We start from the raw sequence: 16940 nt of genomic DNA, 5'->3' as shown, positions 1-16940 counted from the left end.
TGCGATCAAATTAAAAAAAAACATTAAATTTTTCACAATTTTAGGTTTCTCTCACTGAAATCATTTACAAACAGCTTGTGCAATTATGGCACAAATGGGGTGTAAATGCTTCTCTGGATCCCCTTTGTTCAGAAATAGCAGACATATATGACTTTGGCTTTGTAATTTGAAGGCCGCTAAATGCTGCTGCGTATCACACCTGTATTATGGTTAGCAGTGAAGGGTTAATTAGGTAGTTTGTAGGAGCTTGCAGGGTTAATTTTAGCTTTAGTGTAGAGATCAGCCTCCCACCTGACACATCAGACCCCCTGATCCCCTCCCAAACAGCTCCCTTTCCCTCCCCCACCCCACAATTGTCCCTGCCATCTTAAGTACTGGCAGAAAGTCTGCCAGTACTAAAATAAAAGTTTTTTAAAAAAAAATAATTTATTTTTTAGCATATTTACATATGCTGTGGTGTAGCATCCCCCCTTAGCCCCCAACCTCCCTGATCCCCCCCAAAAAACAGCTCTCTAACCCTCCCATCTGCCTTATTGGGGGGCATCTTGGGTACTGGCAGCTGTAGTTTTTTTTTTTCTGTAGTGTAGCTTCCCCCACCACCTTAATGATCATTTTTTTTTTACTTAATATCCTTTTTTCAAACATTTTTTATTACAGATTTTTCTGTAGTGTAGCGGTTCCCACCCGTTCCCTCCCCGTGCACGCGCCTGCCCCCCCGCCCTCCGTGCACGTGCGCGCATCCGTGCGTGCCCCCGGCCATCTCCCGCCCACGATCCCGCCCCCCTCCACATGACCAGGGCCATCGATGGACGCCACCCACCTCCCTAGTCTGCTCCCACCCACCAACGAGGAAAGCCATCGATCTCCGGTGCAGAGAGGGCCACAGAGTGGCTCTCTCTGCATCGGGATGGCTAACAAGGGTTATTGCAGGATGCCTCCATATCGAGGCATCACTGCAATAACCGGAAAGCAGCTGGAAGCGAGCAGGATCGCTTCCAGCTGCTTTCCGCACCGAGGACGTGCAGGGTACGTCCTCAGGCGTTAACTGCCTTTTTTTAGGACGTACCCTGCACGTCCTCGGTCGTTAAGGGGTTTAAAAAAAAAACTAGAAATTTGACTGTGAAATAATAGCAGTCAGTTTCCTTCACGCGTGTGCGTTTCAGGGCCTGCAGGGCACAGTGTCACACCAGTGCAACTCATATCTGGTTAACATTAAATAAAAACTAGAAATTTGACTGTCAAATAATAGCAGTCAGTTTCCTTCACACGTGTGTGTTTCAGGGCCTGCCAGGGCACAGTGTCACACCAGTGCAACTCATATCTGGTATAACAGTAGTGTACATTAAAAAAAAAATGAGAAATTTGTGAAATAATAGCAGTCAGTTTCCTTCACACGTGTGCGTTTCAGGGCCTGCCAGGGCACAGTGTCACCAGTGCAACTCATATCTGGTGTAACAATAGTGTTCATTAAAAAAAAACAACTAGAAATTTGACTGTGAAATAATAGCAGTCAGTTTCCTTCACACGTGTGCATTTCAGGGCCTGCCAGGGCACAGTGTCACACCAGTGAACTCATATCTGGTGTAACAGTAGTGTACATTAAAAAAAAAAAAAACAGAATTTATGCTTACCTGATAAATTACTTTCTCCAACGGTGTGTCCGGTCCCACGGCGTCATCCTTACTTGTGGGATATTCTCTTCCCCAACAGGAAATGGCAAAGAGTCCCAGCAAAGCTGGCCATATAGTCCCTCCTAGGCTCCGCCCACCCCAGTCATTCGACCGACGGACAGGAGGAAATATATATAGGAGAAACCATATGGTACCGTGGTGACTGTAGTTAGAGAAAATAATTCATCAGACCTGATTAAAAAACCAGGGCGGGGCCGTGGACCGGACACACCGTTGGAGAAAGTAATTTATCAGGTAAGCATAAATTCTGTTTTCTCCAACATTGGTGTGTCCGGGTCCACGGCGTCATCCTTACTTGTGGGAACCAATACCCAAGCTTTAGGACACGGATGAAGGGAGGGAGCAAATCAGGTTACCTAAACGGAAGGCACCAGAGCTTGCAAAACCTTTCTCCCAAAAATAGCCTCCGAAGAAGCAAAAGTATCAAATTTGTAAAATTTGGCAAAAGTGTGCAGTGAAGACCAAGTCGCTGCCTTACATATCTGGTCAACAGAAGCCTCGTTCTTGAAGGCCCATGTGGAAGCCACAGCCCTAGTGGAGTGAGCTGTGATTCTTTCAGGAGGCTGCCGTCCGGCAGTCACATAAGCCAATCGGATAATGCTTTTAAGCCAAAAGGAAAGAGAGGTAGAAGTCGCTTTTTGACCTCTCCTTTTACCAGAATAAACAACAAACAAGGAAGATGTTTGTCTGAAATCTTTAGTAGCCTCTAAATAGAATTTTAGAGCACGGACAACGTCCAAATTGTGTAACAAACGTTCCTTCTTTGAAACTGGATTCGGACACAAAGAAGGTACAACTATCTCCTGGTTAATATTTTTGTTAGAAACAACTTTAGGAAGAAAACCAGGCTTAGTACGCAAAACCACCTTATCTGCATGGAACACCAGATAGGGCGGAGAACACTGCAGAACAGATAACTCTGAAACTCTTCTAGCAGAAGAAATTGCAACTAAAAACAAAACTTTCCAAGATAGTAACTTAATATCTATGGAATGTAAAGGTTCAAACGGAACCCCTTGAAGAACTGAAAGAACTAGATTTAGACTCCAGGGAGGAGTCAAAGGTCTGTAAACAGGCTTGATCCTAACCAGAGCCTGAACAAATGCTTGAACATCTGGCACAGCTGCCAGTCTTTTGTGTAGTAAGACAGATAAAGCAGAGATCTGTCCCTTTAGAGAACTTGCAGATAATCCTTTCTCCAAACCTTCTTGTAGAAAGGAGAGAATCTTAGGAATTTTATCTTATTCCATGGGAATCCTTTGGATTCACACCAACAGATATATTTTTTTCCATATTTTATGGTAAATTTTTCTAGTTACAGGTTTTCTGGCCTGAACCAGAGTATCTATCACAGAATCTGAAAACCCACGCTTTGATAGAATCAAGCGTTCAATCTCCAAGCCGTCAGTTGGAGGGAGACCAGATATGGATGTTCGAATGGACCCTGAACAAGAAGGTCCTGTCTCAAAGGTAGCTTCCATGGTGGAGCCGATGACATATTCACCAGGTCTGCATACCAAGTCCTGCGTGGCCACGCAGGAGCTATCAAGATCACCGAGGCCCTCTCCTGATTGATCCTGGCTACCAGCCTGGGAATGAGAGGAAACGGTGGGAATACATAAGCTAGGTTGAAGGTCCAAGGTGCTACTAGTGCATCTACTAGAGTCGCCTTGGGATCCCTGGATCTGGACCCATAGCAAGGAACCTTGAAGTTCTGACGAGACGCCATCAGATCCATGTCTGGAATGCCCCATAATTGAGTTATTTGGGCAAAGATTTCCGGATGGAGTTCCCACTCCCCCGGATGGAATGTCTGACGACTCAGAAAATCCGCTTCCCAATTTTCCACTCCTGGGATGTGGATCGCAGACAAGTGGCAGGAGTGATCCTCCGCCCATTGAATTATTTTGGTCACTTCTTTCATCGCCAAGGAACTCCTTGTTCCCCCCTGATGATTGATATATGCAACGGTCGTCATGTTGTCTGATTGGAACCTTATGAATTTGGCCTTTGCTAGTTGAGGCCAAGCTCTGAGAGCATTGAATATCGCTCTCAGTTCCAGAATGTTTATCGGGAGAAGAGACTCTTCCAGAGACCATAGACCCTGAGCTTTCAGGGATTCCCAGACCGCGCCCCAGCCCATTAGACTGGCGTCGGTCGTGACAATGACCCACTCTGGTCTGCGGAAGCTCATTCCCTGGGACAGATGGTCCAGGGTCAGCCACCAACGGAGTGAATCTCTGGTCTTTTGATCTACTTGAATCATTGGAGACAAGTCTGTATAATCCCCATTCCACTGTTTGAGCATGCACAGTTGTAATGGTCTTAGATGAATTCGTGCAAAAGGAACTATGTCCATTGTTGCAACCATCAATCCTACTACTTCCATGCACTGTGCTATGGAAGGACGAGGAACAGAATGAAGCACTTGACAAGAGCTTAGAAGTTTTGATTTTCTGACCTCTGTCAGAAAAATCCTCATTTCTAAGGAATCTATTATTGTTCCCAAGAAGGGAACTCTTGTCGACGGGGACAGAGAACTTTTTTCTTTGTTCACCTTCCATCCGTGAGATCTGAGAAAGGCTAGAACGATGTCCGTATGAGCCTTTGCTTTTGACAGGGACGACGCTTGTATTAGAATGTCGTCCAAGTAGGGTACTACTGCAATGCCCCTTGGTCTTAGAACCGCTAGAAGGGACCCTAGCACCTTTGTGAAAATCCTTGGAGCAGTGGCTAATTCGAATGGGAGGGCCACAAACTGGTAATGCTTGTCCAGAAAAGCGAACCTTAGGAACTGATGATGTTCTTTGTGGATAGGAATATGTAGGTACGCATCCTTTAGATCCACGGTAGTCATAAATTGACTTTCCTGGATGGTGGGTAGAATCGTTCGAATAGTTTCCATTTTGAACGATGGTACCCTGAGAAATTTGTTTAGGATCTTCAAATCCAAAATTGGTCTGAACGTTCCCTCTTTTTTGGGAACTACGAACAGATTGGAATAAAATCCCATTCCTTGTTCCTTTATTGGAACTGGGTGTATCACTCCCATCTTTAACAGGTCTTCTACACAATGTAAGAATGCCTGTCTCTTTATTTGGTTTGAGGATAAGTGAGACCTGTGGAACCTTCCCCTTGGGGGTAGTTCCTTGAATTCCAGGAGATAACCTTGAGAAACTATTTCTAGCGCCCAAGGATCCTGAACATCTCTTGCCCAAGCCTGAGCAAAGAGAGAGAGTCTGCCCCCCACTAGATCCGGTCCCGGATCGGGGGCTACTCCTTCATGCCGTTTTGTTAGCAGTGGCAGGCTTCTTGGCCTGCTTACCCTTGTTCCAGCCTTGTATTGGTTTCCAGGCTGGTTTGGGTTGTGAGGCATTACCCTCTTGCTTAGAGGATGCAGAATTAGAGGCCGGTCCTTTTCTGCGAAAGGGACGAAAATTAGACTTATTTTTAGCCTTAAAAGACCTATCCTGTGGAAGGGCGTGGCCCTTTCCCCCAGTGATGTCTGAAATAATCTCTTTCAATTCTGGTCCAAATAAAGTTTTACCTTTGAAAGGGATGTTAAGCAATTTTGTCTTGGATGACACATCCGCTGACCAAGACTTTAGCCAAAGCGCTCTGCGCGCCACGATAGCAAACCCTGAATTTTTCGCCGCTAATCTAGCTAATTGCAAAGCGGCATCTAAAATAAAAGAGTTAGCCAATTTAAGTGCGTGAACTCTGTCCATAACCTCCTCATATGGAGTTTCTCTACTGAGTGACTTTTCTAGTTCCTCGAACCAGAACCACGCTGCCGTAGTGACAGGAACAATGCATGAAATTGGTTGTAGAAGGTAGCCTTGCTGAACAAAAATCTTTTTAAGCAAACCTTCCAATTTTTTATCCATAGGATCTTTGAAAGCACAACTATCTTCGATAGGAATAGTAGTGCGTTTGTTTAGAGTAGAAACTGCCCCCTCGACCTTGGGGACTGTCTGCCATAAGTCCTTTCTAGGGTCGACCATAGGAAATAATTTCTTAAATATAGGGGGGGGGGACAAAAGGTATGCCAGGCTTTTCCCACTCCTTATTTACTATGTCCGCCACCCGCTTGGGTATAGGAAAAGCGTCGGGGGGCACCGGAACCTCTAGGAACTTGTCCATCTTGCATAATTTCTCTGGAACGACCAAGTTGTCACAATCATCCAGAGTAGATAACACCTCCTTAAGCAGTGCGCGGAGATGTTCTAATTTAAATTTAAATGTCACAACATCAGGTTCAGCTTGATGAGAAATTTTTCCTGAATCTGAGATTTCTCCATCAGACAAAACCTCCCTCATGGCCCCTTCAGATTGGTGTGAGGGTATGACAGAACAATTATCATCAGCGCCCTCTTGCTCTTCAGTGTTTAAAACAGAGCAATCGCGCTTTCTCTGATAAGTAGGCATTTTGGATAAAATATTTGCTATGGAGTTATCCATTACAGCCGTTAATTGTTGCATGGTAATAAGTATTGGCGCACTAGATGTACTAGGGGCCTCCTGCATGGGCAAAACTGGTGTAGACACAGTAGGAGATGATGTAGTATCATGTTTACTCCCCTCATTTGAGGAATCATCTTGGGCAATATCATTATCTGTGACAGTACTGTCCTTACTTTGTTTGGACGCTATGGCACAATTATCACATAAATTTAAATGGGGAGGCACATTGGCTTTCATACATATAGAACATAGCTTATCTGAAGGTACAGACATGTTAAACAGGCTTAAACTTGTCAACAAAGCACAAAAAACGTTTTAAAACAAAACCGTTACTGTCTCTTTAAATTTCAAACAGAAAACACTTTATTACTGAATATGTGAAAAAGTATGAAGGAATTGTTCAAAAATTACCAAAATTTCACCACAGTGTCTTAAAGCATTAAAAGTATTGCACACCAAATTTCAGAGCTTTAACCCTTAAAATAACGGAACCGGAGCCGTTTTTAAATTTAACCCCTATACAGTCCCAGCTATAGTCTTTGCTGAGACCCAACCAAGCCCAGAGGGGAATACGATACCAATTGACGCCTTCTAGAAGCTTTTTCAGTGATTTTTAGATCCTCACACATGCATCTGCATGCCCTGCTCTCAAAAAACAACTGCGCAGTAATGGCGCGAAAATGAGGCTCAGTCTATAACTAGAAAGGCCCCCTGACTGAAAAAGGTGTCTAACACAGTGCCTGCCATTTTATAAACGTTCCCCAAGATTATAAATGCCAATTGTTAGCTTAAATCTGAATAATATGCCCAAATAAAGCAATCGATTTAGCCCATAAAAATGTCTACCAGTTTTTTAGCCCATATTAAGCCCTTTATTCTGTTTGTTTGACTAAGAAAATGGCTTACCGGTCCCCATGAGGGGAAATGACAGCCTTCCAGCATTACACAGTCTTGTTAGAAATATGGCTAGTCATACCTTAAGCAGAAAAGTCTGCTAACTGTTTCCCCCAACTGAAGTTACTTCATCTCAACAGTCCTATGTGGAAAAAGCAATCGATTTTAGTTACTGTCTGCTAAAATCATCTTCCTCTCACAAACAGAAATCTTCATCCTTTTCTGTTTCAGAGTAAATAGTACATACCAGCACTATTTTAAAATAACAAACTCTTGATAGAAGAATAAAAAACTACATTTAAACACCAAAAAACTCTTAACCATCTCCGTGGAGATGTTGCCTGTGCAACGGCAAAGAGAATGACTGGGGTGGGCGGAGCCTAGGAGGGACTATATGGCCAGCTTTGCTGGGACTCTTTGCCATTTCCTGTTGGGGAAGAGAATATCCCACAAGTAAGGATGACGCCGTGGACCGGACACACCAATGTTGGAGAAATAGAAGTTTGACTGTGAAATAATAGCAGTCAGTTTCCTTCACACGTGTGCGTTTCAGGGCCTTCCATGGCACAGTGTCACATCAGTGCAACTCATATCTGGTGTAACAGTAGTGTACATTAAAAAAAAACTAGAAATTTGACTGTGAAATAATAGCAGTCAGTTTCCTTCATGCGTGTGCGTTTCAGGGCCTGCCAGGGCACAGTATCACACCAGTGCAACTCATATATGGTGTAACAGTAGTGTACATAAAAAAAAAATAGAAATTTGACTGTGAAATAATAGCAGTCAGTTTCCTTCACACGTGTGCGTTTCAGGGCCTGCCAGGGCACAGTGTCACACCAGTGCAACTCATATCTGGTGTAACAGTAGTGTACATTAAAAAAAAAAAACTAGAAATTTGACTGTGAAATAATAGCAGTCAGTTTCCTTCACGCGTGTGCATTTCAGGGCCTGCCAGGGCACAGTGTCACACCAGTGCAACTCATATCTGGTGTAACAGTAGTGTACATTAAAAAAAAACTAGAAATTTGACTGTGAAATAATAGCAGTCAGTTTCCTTCACACGTGTGCGTTTCAGGGCCTGCCAGGGCACAGTGTCACACCAGTGCAACTCATATCTGGTGTAACAGTAGTGTACATTTAAAAAAAAATACAATTTTGACTGTAATAGATTAAATAGCAGTTAGTTGTCTGCAAACGTGTGTGTCAGGCCTACAGCGTCTACCCTGCCAACTTCTGCCAGTGCACATAGCCACTCATATCTGTTGTCACAGTAGCAGAGGCAGGCCACCCCACAGGGGCCGTCATGGTTGTGGTGCTGTGATTACCTTTGGCCCTAGAATAATGCCCAGTGTTCAGAGGCCACGTACCCTGAACTCGAAAAGTTCTGAGGACATAGTTGACTGGCTAACACAGGACACCCAATCTTCTACAGCTTCCGCTTGGAACCTTGATGCACCATCCTCCTCCAGCTTAGCTTCGGGCACCTCTCAAGTTACCACTCGCTCGCCTGCCGCCACCACCAACACTAGCACCACAGCCGCTTCACTTGATCTGTCAGAGGAGTAATTTACACATCAGTTGGAAGAAATGAGTGATGCACAACCATTATTGCCAGAGGATGTAGATAACAGGGATATGTCTCAGTCAGGCAGCATTACACACATGGATGTACGGTTTGATGACGATGATGTTGTACCCGCTGCTGCTTCCTTTGCTGAGTTGTCAGATACAAGTGAAGCGGTTGATGATGACGATGTGTCCGTGGATGTCACGTGGGTGCCCGCTAGAAGAGAAGAAGAACAGGGGGAAAGTTCAGATGGGGAGACAGAGAGGAGGAGGAGACGAGTTGGAGGCAGGGGGAGATCGTCGCAAGGAGCTAGTGGCACAGTCAGACAGCATGCATCGGCACCCGGGGTCAGCCAGACAGCATGCCAATCAAAGCATGCTGTTGCCACCACCAGAATGCCGTCATTGCAGAGCTCAGCAGTGTGGCATTTTTTTTGTGTGTCTGCCTCTGACAACAGCGATGCCATTTGCAACCTGTGCCAAAAGAAACTGAGTCGTGGGAAGTCCAACACCCACCTAGGTACAACTGCTTTGCGAAGGCACATGATCGCACATCACAAACGCCTATGGGATCAACACATAAGTACAAGCAGCACACAAACTCAAAGCCGCCATCCTCCTCCTGCTCCAGTATCTTCAGCCCCGTCAACCACTGCTGTCCTCCTTGCCCCCTCTCAACCATCCGCCACTCCGTCTCTCGCCTTGAGCAGTTCCTGCTCATCTGCCCACAGTCAGGTGTCTGTCAAGGACATGTTTGAGTGTAAGAAGCCAATGTCACAAAGTCACCCCCTTGCCCGGCATCTGACAGCTGGCTTGTCTGAACTCTTAGCCCGCCAGCTTTTACCATATAAGCTGGTGGAGTCTGAGGCGTTCCAAAAATTTGTAGCTATTGGGACACCGCAGTGGAAGGTACCCGGCCGAAATTTCTTTGCACAAAAGGCAATCCCCAACCTGTACTCGATTGTGCAAAAGGATGTAATGGCATGTCTGGCACACAGTGTTGGGGCAAGGGTCCATCTGACCACTGATACCTGGTCTGCAAAGCATGGTCAGGGCAGGTATATCACCTACAGCCACTGATCCACCTGTGCATTCAGGGCGGACAGGAGTGCTGGTCCGGTGTGACTCTCTGCTTTCAGGCAAGTCAACCCCAAGACGGCGTGACACTGCCGTATCCGGGATGTGGAATAGTACATGGGGAGCTGGGGGGCTGCCGTTGATGTGGAGCAAGACGCAGCAGCAGAAGAGGACTCAGCTGAGGAGGTTATGGAAGAGGATGGAGTAGGAGGAGTAGAGGAGGTGGCAGCAGGCCTGCCTGCAAGTCGTGGCGGTGTCACCAACTCCTCTGCAGAGCCACACATTCCATGCTTGGCAGCCGTCAGCAGGTTTACCCAATGGCATCCCTTGAATTCCTATTGGCTGATTTGAGCCTTCAAATTCAAATCAGCCAATCAGATGCAAGCTACTTTAATTCTATTGGCTGATTTGAATAGCCAATAGAATAAGAGCTACTGTAATTCTATTGGCTATTCTAATCAGCCAATAGAATTACAGTAGCGCTTATTCTATTGGCTATTCAAATCAGCCAATAGAATTAAAGTAGCTCGCATCCGATTGGCTGATTTGAATTTGAAGGCTCTAATCAGCCAATAGGAATTCAAGGGACGCCATTTTTAATCGCGTACCTTGAATTCCTATTCAGTGTACGGCGGCGATCGTATGAAGAGGATCCTCCACGCTCCGGCTCTGGTCTTCAGTTCCAGAGGTCTTCGGTTCCAGCGTCGCCGATCTTCAGTTCCAGCATCGCCGGTCTTCAGTTCCAGATGGACGGTCTTCAGCTCCGCGGTCATCGGTCTTCAACTCCTCCGCTCCGCGCCGGCTGGATCCTAGAAGAAGAAGAGGTCACCACCTGGAAGAAGACTTCTCCGCCTGGAACAGGACCTTCTCCGCCGGTCTTCAGGACAGGTAAGGAGCACTTAGGGGTTAGACTTAGGTTTTTTTAAGGGGGGATTGGGTGGGTTAGAATAGGGGTATGTGGGTGGTGGGTTGTAATGGGGGGGTTGTTGTTTTTTTTACAGGCAAAAGAGCCGATTACTTTGGGGAAATGCCCCACAAAAGGCCCTTTTAAGGGCTGGTAATAGAGCTGTTAACTTTTTGTAATTTAAATTAGGGTAAGGAATTTTTTTATTTTGGGGGGCTTTGTTATTTTATTAGGGGGCTTAGAATAGGTGTAATTAGCTTAAAATTCTTGTAATCTTTTTTTATTTTTTGTAATTTAGTGGGGGGTTTTTTGTAATTTAGTTTAGTGTATTTAATTGTAGTTTAGTTTAGATATTTGTAGTTTATTTCATTTATTGATAGTGTAGGTGTATTTGTAACTTAGGTTAGGATTTATTTTACAGGTAAATTGGTAATTATTTTAACTAGGTAGCTATTAAATAGTTATTAACTATTTAATAGCTATTGTACCTAGTTAAAATAAATAGCAAGCTACCTGTAAAATAAATATAAACCCTAAAATAGCTACAATGTAATTATTAATTATATTGTAGCTATCTTAGGGTTATTTTATAGGTAAGTATTTAGTTTTAAATAGGAATAATTTAGTTAATATTATTAATATTATTTAGATTTATTTTAATAATAATTAAGTTAGGGGTGTTAGAGTTAGATAGGGTTAATATAGTTAATATATATAATATAATAACTATATTAACTATATTAACCCTAATATAATTAGGGTTAATATAGTTAATATAAGTGGCGGCGGTGTAGGGGGATTAGATTAGGGGTTAATCATTTTAATATAGGTGGCGCCGGTGTAGGGGGATTAGATTAGGGGGTACTACATTTATTATAGGTGGCGGCGGTGTGGGGGGATTTAGATTAGAGGCAAAAGAGCTGATTACTTTGTGACAATGCCCCGAAAAAAAGCCCTTTTAAGGGCTGGTAAAAGAGCTGGTTACTTTAGGGCAATGGCCTGCAAAAAGCCCTTTTAAGGGCTGGAAATAGAGCTGTTTACTTTGGGGTAATACCACGCAAAAAGCCCTTTTCAGGGCTATTTGTAGGGTTAGACTTAGGTTTAGTGGTAGGGAAATTTTAGTATTTTAGGGGTTAATTAATTTAATATTGGTGGCGGCGGTATAGGGGGATTAGAGTAGGGGTTAATAATTTAATATAGGTGGCGGCGGTATAGGGGGATTAGATTAGGGGTTAATAATTTAATATAGGTGGCGGTGGTATAGGGGGATTAGATTAGGGGTTAATAATTTAATATAGGTGGCAGCGGTATAGGGGGATTAGATTAGGGGTTAATAATTTAATATAGGTGGCGGCGGTATAGGGGGATTAGATTAGGGGTTAATAATTTAATATAGGTGGCGGCGGTGTAGGAGGCTCACATTAGGGTTTAATATAGTTTAAATAGGTGGCGGCGGTGTAGGGGGCTCACATTAGGGGTTAATATAGTTTTAATAGGTGGCGGCGGTTTAGGGGGATCATATTAGGGGGTAACATAGTTAATGTAGGTGGCGGCGGGGTAGGGGGCTCACATTAGGGGTAAAACATTTAATGTAGCTAGCGGCGGTGTAGGGGGCTCAGATTAGGGGGTGATATAGATAATGTAGGTGGCGGCGGGGTCCGGGAGCGGCGGTTTAGGGGTTAAACACTTTGGCCTAGATTAAGAGTTTGGCGTTAGCCGTGAAAACCAGCGTTAGAGGCTCCTAACGCTGGTTTTAGGCTACCGCCGGTATTTGGAGTCACTCAAAATAGGGTCTAACGCTCACTTTTCAGCCGCGACTTTTCCATACCGCAGATCCCCTTACGTAAATTGCGTATCCTATCTTTTCAATGGGATCTTCCTAACTCCGGTATTTAGAGTCGTTTCTGAAGTGAGCGTTAGAGCTCTAACGACAAAACTCCAGCCGCAGGAAAAAAGCAGGAGTTAAGAGCTTTATGGGCTAACGCCGGTTCATAAAGCTCTTAACTACTGTACCCTAAAGTACACTAACACCCATAAACTACCTATGTACCCCTAAACTGAGGTCCCCCCACATCGCCGCAACTCGATTAAATTTTTTTAACCCCTAATCTGCCGACCGCCACCTACGTTATACTTATGTACCCCTAATCTGCTGCCCCTAACCCCCGCCGACCCCTGTATTATATTTATTAACCCCTAACCTGCCCCCCACAACGTCGCCGCCAGCTACTTACAATAATTAACCCCTAATCTGCCGACCGCAAAGCGCCGCCACCTACGTTATCCTTATGTACCCCTAATCTGCTGCCCCTAACACCGCCGACCCCTATATTATATTTATTAACCCCTAATCTGCCCCCCTCAACGTCGCCGACACCTGCCTACACTTATTAACCCCTAATCTGCCGAGCGGACCTGAGCGCTACTATAATAAAGTTATTAACCCCTAATCCGCCTCACTAACCCTATCATAAATAGTATTAACCCCTAATCTGCCCTCCCTAACATCGCAGACACCTAACTTCAATTATTAACCCCTAATCTGACGACCGGAGCTCATCGCTACTATAATAAATGGATTAACCCCTAAAGCTAAGTCTAACCCTAACACTAACACCCCCCTAACTTAAATATAATTTACATCTAACGAAATTAATTAACTCTTATTAAATAAATTATTCCTATTTAAAGCTAAATACTTACCTGTAAAATAAATCCTAATATAGCTACAATATAAATTATAATTACATTGTAGCTATTTTAGGATTAATATTTATTTTACAGGCAACTTTGTAATTATTTTAACCAGGTACAATAGCTATTAAATAGTTAAGAACTATTTAATAGTTACCTAGTTAAAATAATAACAAAATTACCTGTAAAATAAGTCCTAACCTAAGTTATAATTAAACCTAACACTACCCTATCAATAAATAAATTAAATAAAATACCTACAATTACCTACAATAAAACCTAACACTACACTATCAATAAATAAATTAAATACAATTTCTACAAATAACTACAATTACATAAACTAACTAAAGTACAAAAAATAAAAAAGAACTAAGTTACAAAAAATAAAAAAATATTTACAAACATAAGAAAAATATTACAACAATTTTAAACTAATTACACCTACTCTAAGCCCCCTAATAAAATAACAAAGACCCCCAAAATAAAAAAATGCCCTACCCTATTCTAAATTAATAAATTTAAAAGCTCTTTTACCTTACCAGCCCTGAACAGGGCCCTTTGCGGGGCATGCCCCAAGAAAATCAGCTCTTTTGCCTGTAAAAAAAACATACAATACCCCCCCCAACATTACAACCCACCACCCACATACCCCTAATCTAACCCAAACCCCCCTTAAATAAACCTAACACTAAGCCCCTGAAGATCTTCCTACCTTGTCTTCACCTCAACAGGTATCACCGATCTGTCCTGGCATCCGGTGCTGAAGAGGTCCAGAAGAGGCTCCAAAGTCTTCCTCCTATCCGGCAAGAAGAGGACATCCGGACCGGCAAACATCTTCATCCAAGCGGCATCTTCGATCTTCTTCCATCCGGTGCGGAGCCGGTCCATGTTGAAGCAGCCGACGGGGATCCATCCTCTTCTTCCGGCGTCTCCCGACGAATGACGGTTCCTTTAAGGGACGTCATCCAAGATGGCGTCCCTCGAATTCCGATTGGCTGATAGGATTCTATCAGCCAATCTGAATTAAGGTAGGAATATTCTGATTGGCTGATGGAATCAGCCAATCAGAATCAAGTTCAATCCGATTGGCTGATCCAATCAGCCAGTCAGATTGAGCTCGCATTCTATTGGCTGATCGGAACAGCCAATAGAATGCGAGCTCAATCTGATTGGCTGATTGGATCAGCCAATCGGATTGAACTTGATTCTGATTGGCCGATTCCATCAGCCAATCAGAATATTCCTACCTTAATTCCGATTGGCTGATAGAATCCTATCAGCCAATCGGAATTCGAGGGACGCCATCTTGGATGACGTCCCTTAAAGGAACCATCATTCGTCGGGAGACGCCGGAAGAAGAGGATGGATCCGCGTCGGCTGCTTCAACATGGACCCGCTCCGCACCGGATGGAAGAAGATCGAAGATGCCGCTTGGATGAAGATGTTTGCCGGTCCGGATGTCCTCTTCTTGCCGGATAGGAGGAAGACTTTGGAGCCTCTTCTGGACCTCTTCAGCACCGGATGCCAGGACAGATCGGTGATACCTGTTGAGGTGAAGACAAGGTAGGAAGATCTTCAGGGGCTTAGTGTTAGGTTTATTTAAGGGGGGTTTGGGTTAGATTAGGGGTATGTGGGTGGTGGGTTGTAATGTTGGGGGGGGTATTGTATGTTTTTTTTTACAGGCAAAAGAGCTGATTTTCTTGGGGCATGCCCCGCAAAGGGCCCTGTTCAGGGCTGGTAAGGTAAAAGAGCTTTTAAATTTATTAATTTAGAATAGGGTAGGGCATTTTTTTATTTTGGGGGTCTTTGTTATTTTATTAGGGGGCTTAGAGTAGGTGTAATTAGTTTAAAATTGTTGTAATATTTTTCTTATGTTTGTAAATATTTTTTAATTTTTTGTAACTTAGTTCTTTTTTATTTTTTGTACTTTAGTTAGTTTATGTAATTGTAGTTATTTGTAGAAATTGTATTTAATTTATTTATTTATTGATAGTGTAGTGTTAGGTTTTATTGTAGGTAATTGTAGGTATTTTATTTAATTCATTTATTGATAGGGTAGTGTTAGGTTTAATTATAACTTAGGTTAGGACTTATTTTACAGGTAATTTTGTTATTATTTTAACTAGGTAACTATTAAATAGTTCTTAACTATTTAATAGCTATTGTACCTGGTTAAAATAATTACAAAGTTGCCTGTAAAATAAATATTAATCCTAAAATAGCTACAATATAATTATAATTTATATTGTAGCTATATTAGGGTTTATTTTACAGGTAAGTATTTAGCTTTAAATAGGAATAATTTATTTAATAAGAGTTAATTAATTTCGTTAGATGTAAATTATATTTAAGTTAGGGGGGTGTTAGTGTTAGGGTTAGACTTAGCTTTAGGGGTTAATCCATTTATTATAGTAGCGATGAGCTCCGGTCGTCAGATTAGGGGTTATTAATTGAAGTTAGGTGTCGGCGATGTTAGGGAGGGCAGATTAGGGGTTAATACTATTTATGATAGGGTTAGTGAGGCGGATTAGGGGTTAATAACTTTATTATAGTAGCGCTCAGGTCCGCTCGGCAGATTAGGGGTTAATAAGTGTAGGCAGGTGTTGGCGACGTTGTGGGGGGCAGGTTAGGGGTTAATAAATATAATATAGGGGTCGGCGGTGTTAGGGGCAGCAGATTAGTGGTACATAGGGATAATGTAAGTTGCGGCGGTTTACGGAGCGGAAGATTAGGGGTTAATAATAATATGCAGGGGTCAGCGATAGCGGGGGCAGCAGATTAGGGGTTAATAAGTGTAAGGTTAGGGGTGTTTAGACTCGGGGTACATGTTAGAGTGTTAGGTGCAGACGTAGGAAGTGTTTCCCCATAGGAAACAATGGGGCTGCGTTAGGAGCTGAACGCTGCTTTTTTGCAGGTGTTAGGTTTTTTTTCAGCTCAAACAGCCCCATTGTTTCCTATGGGAGAATCATGCACGAGCATGTTTTTAAGGCTGGCCGCGTCCGTAAGCAACTCTGGTATCGAGAGTTGCATTTGCGGTAAAAATGCTCTACGCTCCTTTTTTTGGAGCCTAACGCAGCATTTTTTTGGACTCTCGATACCAGAGTTAATTTTATGGTGCGGCCAGAAAAAAGCCTGTGTAGCGTTAACAGCCCATCTACCGCCAAACTCCAAATCTAGGCCTTTATTAGGGATTGCGGCGGGTGATTCCGGTTGACAGGTAGATAGACATTGTGCATGCGTTAGGTGTTAGGTTTTATTTTGCAGCTAGTTTAGGGAGTTACGGGGCTCCAATACACAGTGTAAGGCTTACTACGCCTGCAATTTGTGGCGAGGTGAAAATGGAGTAGGATTTCTCCATTTTCACCACGTAAGTTCTTACGCTGTATATTGGATACCAAACTGCGCTGGTTTGGTATACCTATCTATGGACCAAAAAACTACGGCTGAAGGCAGAAATATACGAGCGTAACTTCTATGTTACGCCGTATATGTGATACCAAACCAGCGCAAAATTTGGCGTCGCCGGCTTTTGCGGGTGATGCTACATATTGGATCGAGGCCCAAGCTTACAAAAAATAATAAACGAAATTATCAAAAATAGCTTAGGTTTTTTTTTTATTTTGGGGGGTTGGTTGGGTGGTGGGTTT

This window comes from Bombina bombina, chromosome 5 (genome assembly GCF_027579735.1).
Source record: "Bombina bombina isolate aBomBom1 chromosome 5, aBomBom1.pri, whole genome shotgun sequence".
Taxonomy (NCBI): Eukaryota; Metazoa; Chordata; class Amphibia; order Anura; family Bombinatoridae; genus Bombina; species Bombina bombina.
This window is presented reverse-complemented; position numbering follows the sequence as displayed.